The following is a 5,096-nucleotide window of genomic DNA, read 5'->3' on the forward strand; positions in this document are numbered from 1 at the left end:
AGAGCAGTCAGTGCTCTTAACCGCTGAGCCATCTCACCAGCCTAGCACATTACTATTTCATTTTGTGTCTTCCCCAGACAGGGGATGCGTGTTAGTTAAACCTGTAGTTCACCACTGATCTGTCTGGGTTCTTCTGCTTCTGTGTGCGTAGGCCTTCCACTGACCGTCCCTCAGCTTCCAAGCAAAAGCCAAGGCAGCCAGCATCTGAGGAACTGGAGTCCAGAATGTCGTGAGCTCTTGGTGAGCTTTCTTAGCTCCCTGCTAAAGCGTTGCACTGAGAGACATCCTCATAGCACACCTGCCCACAGGCCCCCTGATCCTAGGCCTAGCTGGTGTCCTCCTCCCCACGCTCTGTCCCCATCCCAGGGGACTTTGTGAAGCACACTGGGCGGGACTGTTTGCCCGTGCTCTTTCCAAGCACGAGCCTTTTAAACTCAGGGCACAGTAGCTGGGCTGCCTCTCACAGGCTCTCTACCACCCCAGGCCTGGAAGCCAGAGCCTCTGCCTGGGGTGTGGTTCCCCTAAGATCACTGCTGGAGATGGCCTGCAGCTCAGGTGCAGCTCCGTTCTCGTCCCTGGGAGCCCGTGGATTTTCCGCTGTGGAAGATCCTCCACGGTGGCCTCTTCGAACTTGAATCCTAGCATTTCCACACATTTTCTCTTCTTACTGGGGACTGTTTTTATTGATGTTTGAAGAGCTAAATACAGTGGCTTCTCCAGATTTGCTCTCTTCTGAGTCCTCAGCGATCTCTAATCTGTTTGATGCCTGAAGTGGAAACTTCTAGTTTCTTTGGAAAGCCAGTTATGTCAAATGATGTTTTGCTGAAGCAGACACAGGTGTGAGGATGTGATGAAGGAGTATACATATGACCCCACAGACAGTGGGAGGCGGAGCATCCATTTGGTGTGCCGTGCTAGCTATGCTTAGCTGACAACAGGCGTGTGTATTGGTGTTGCAGTAGCATGTTAACCTGCTCTGAACTCCCTGGGTGGCAGCTGTGAGAGCTCCTCTCTGCCTGCCCAAATGCTCTGGACTCTCAAATGAAACACACACACACACACACACACACACACACACACACACACACAGCCTTTTATTTTAATATGCCTTAGATAGCTCAATGGCTGGGCCACTTCAATCCTCCACATTGCTACACACTCTCCCCTCTGATAGTCCTGAGTTGTAATGTATTAAAACCTATATTCCATCCTAGTCACTCAGGACCCAGGCCTGCAGCCCTCCTGGGCCACAAACCCTGACTCTTACATGGTGGCAGTCTCTCTGTCTCTCTCTCCTACACATCTCAGACCTAAACCTTCTCTTTCCCCAGCATGGCACCTTCTCCTCCTGTGTCCTTGCCCAGAAATCCTAGCACCCTGCCTCTGCCTCCCTGCCCAGCCTTTGGCCACTGGCAGCTTTATTCACCAATCAAAGCCAATTGGGGACAGGGACCCTCAGCGTCTTACACATAGACATGTAGGTTCTCATGTAATTTTGGGAGCCAAGTTAACACAAGTAGCATTAAAATCAATCCACAACATATTGGTTCACCTTGCATAGAGTTGTTGAGCTCTGCTTGTGTTACTGCCACTACTGAGAGAAACTTGCCCAAGAATTGCTAGTGAGGTTCCTGCCGGTGACATCTTGCTGCTTTGATGGCCTCAGGCTAGTTGGCAAGCCTTGTGGTTTTTTTTTCAGGATTGAACTACAGTTGCTGGTTCTTGCATGGTATCTGTCTGCCAAGAGGACTGGACTATAGCTGCTGGTTCATGTGTGGTGCCTGCCTGCCTGGACTGGTCTGCAGTTGCTGATCTGTATTTGCTACAGGACTGAACAGCTGAGGAAGAAGACTGAGCTTGCCCCCAAAGAACTATTGCTAAACAGGTCCACACCCCCCATATCGTAATAACTTTTCTTTTCCACGACCTCTGCTGGGTCCACAGGAGAGGTTGAACCCATATTAAAGTAGGTTAGAAAAAATGTATGCCTACATTTCTTCCTCACATATTTGCTCTCTAAAGCTTTTTTTCAGGCTTCCCAAGGAGGAGTGGCGTGATGACTACCATTTAAATCAATTAGACTTAGGATTCAATTCTGTAGACCTGGAGCCATCTGTATTTATTTTATGTTTATATGTCCTTTATTGAGAGTCCTTAAAAAAAAAAGTTGTCTTCAGACACTCCAGAAGAGGGAGACAGATCTCATTATGGATGGTTGTAAGCTACCATGTGGTTGCTGGGATTTGAACTCAGGACCTTCAGAAGAGCAATCAGTACTCTTAACCACTAAGCCATTGAGAGCCCCACCCCCTTTAAAAAAAAAAAAGCACAAAGCCTCATATATACTTGGGTATATCTAAAGATGGTCTCAAGCCCTTCTCCTTTTTGTTTTTTTTGTTTTTGTTTGTTTATTTGCTTTTTGGAACAGATCTTTCTACATAGCCCTGGCTGTGGTAGAACTCACTATTTAGGTTAGATGGTCTTGAACTCCCAGAGCTCTGCTTACCTCTGCCTCTTGAGTTCTGGAATTAAAAGTGTGTGTTACTACACTTGACTAACCTCAAACTATTGGAGCTCCTGTCTTTACTTCAGATGCTGGGGTCGCTGGGTATGCACCACCAAGCCCACCTTGAACAGACAGCATCCATCTTGACTCTGAGGCTCTCTTCAAGGAGGAGGGTTAGCTATCTCTCTTACACATGTGCCATTTGCTCTGGACCAACAGTGTTCTCAGTCAAAGCTAGACCCAGCATCCAGTTGCAGCCCCCTGGAGGTGTGGGCAACAGAGGACAGAAAAATCTCCTAGACCACTGGCTGCCACTCTGGGCCCCCTGCCTTCAGATCTAGTGAAGAGCAGACAGGAGAAGAACGAAGACTGTTTCACAGGAAGAGCCTTCCTCATTTAATATTTAGATACAAAGTTTAATCATGTTTAAAGTAATCATTTGAGAAGAGCTTGTTTTCAGATCCCAGGAAGATGCTACAAACCTGCATCTTTGGTAAATGATGACACCTGAGGTGGTAGCTACTCTCTATTGGGAATAGAAGTCAGGACCCAGGCATGCCTAGCGAGTTCTCTGTCACTAGGCCATGCCCCAAGCTCAGTTCTTTTCTCCTGAAGCAGTAGCTCTCAACCTTCCTAATCCCCTAAAAGGGACCCCTTAATACAGTTCCTCATGTTTTAGTGAACCCTCTCCCCCACTATAAAATTATTTTTGTTGCTAATTCATAAAACTGTAATTTTGCTACTGTTATGAATCATAATGCAATTATCTTATATGAGGGGTATCTAATATGTGACCCCTGTGAAAGAATTGTTTGGACCTCTAAGGGGTTGTGATCCACAAGTTGAGAATCACACCACCTTAAGGAAATCCAAAGTCCTAAGAAAACCGCCTTGTCTCTGGAATTAGCTTCATCAAGGCCTTCCAAGCCCCAGCTGCTATGTCTTCTGATCCTAATCACATGTAAAATGAGGGTAAGTTTCTGGGGGTGAAAACATATACCCATAATCATAGCATTTGGGAAGCTGAGGTGGAGGGATCCTGGGTTGGAGCCCAACGTGAGCTGTATTTGTGAAATCCTGTCTCAAAAAAGCCAAGTGTAAATAAGCTAAATAAATCAATAAAAATAAAATAGAGCTAGTCACTTCTAGAATGTTGGTGAATCTCATGTGTTAATTTAGTTGTGCCACAGCGCCCAGAAATATAATCAAGGGTTATTCTGGATGTTTCTATGAGGTTTTTAGATGAGACACTTAAGTTGATAGACTTTAAGCCCGGTGTTATGCTATAGTCCTTTAGCAATAGCCTCTGAGAAGGCTGAAATGGGATGACTTACAAGTTTAGGAATTTAAGTTTAACCTGACCAATATAGAGAGACTATCTCAAAAACAACAAATAAATACGATAAACGTTCTAAAAGACCAACTACCACTACATAAAAAAGTCAGTAGGAACTTTTGAGTAAGTTCCTTAATATGAAGGGCCTCATCCAATCATCCAATCAATTGAAAACTTAAATAGAACAAAAGTTTGATAACTCCTGTCCCAGTGAGCTTAACTGTCCACTTGACACTGGCAAGAGTCACCTGAGAAGAGAGTTTCAACTGAAGGGTTCCTCAGATTAATTTGTGGAAAGTTCAGCCCACTGTGGGCAGCACCATTCCTTATATAGTGCCAGACTGTATACAGAAGCTATCCAAGTAACAGATTGTGAGTAAGCCAGCCAGTAGTGTTCCTTTATGGCTTCTGCCTTAAATTCTTGCTTCAGTTCCTGCCCTGACTTCCTCCAATGGTAGACTGTAACCTGCAAGCTGAAATAAATCCATTCCTTCTCTATATTGCTTTGGTCATGGTATTCATTATAGCAACAGATTCAAACTAGACTGTCCCCTGCTGCTACCCACCAAGAAGGAATCTGTAGCTGATTGTTTGGGGCCTTGAATTGTAACACCAGGTCTCTACCCTGGAGGATTTAAACTTGCTATTCTCCATAACCATGAGAGTGAATTCTTTAAGTTCTCTCTCCCTCTCTGCCTCTGTTCACACACACTATTGGTTCTGCGTCCTAGAGCAGCACATCTCCATGCTCACCTTGCAAGAATCACTACCAGTAACTGAACTTAGTTAGTGAACTTATACCAGAGTTCCCACCTTGATAAGGATTTACCATTACATCTCCATCACAGCGCCGAGAACTGGATACTCTGCTTGTCCCCTGTGCACAGTGAGAAAGCCCGGACTTGGAAAGATCTGAGTCACTGATGGGCAGTGGAGGGTAGAGCTGCAATCTCAGTTTTAACCAGCACATGCAGTGCCTCTCTCTGAGTGCCTAGCTTGCAGATGTTTCTCTTGCCCACTGAATGCTCTCTTCCACGCCCACTTGGAAAGTTGAAACATTATATTCCTGAATTTGATTTCTAAAGAGATTTTTTTTTTTTAGCCTCTGATTTCATGTTGCTCAGGATCTGTCAGGAAACAGCCCAGAAAGACTACATTTCCCAGCCACCCCCATAAAACCCTCCCTGGACCCATCCCCATTGCGGCCTTGTCTCTCTCTACAAAGCTGGAAGGGAGCCCTGCCACTCAAGTTAG

Source organism: Apodemus sylvaticus, chromosome 16 (assembly GCF_947179515.1).
Source record: "Apodemus sylvaticus chromosome 16, mApoSyl1.1, whole genome shotgun sequence".
NCBI classification, from domain to species: Eukaryota; Metazoa; Chordata; class Mammalia; order Rodentia; family Muridae; genus Apodemus; species Apodemus sylvaticus.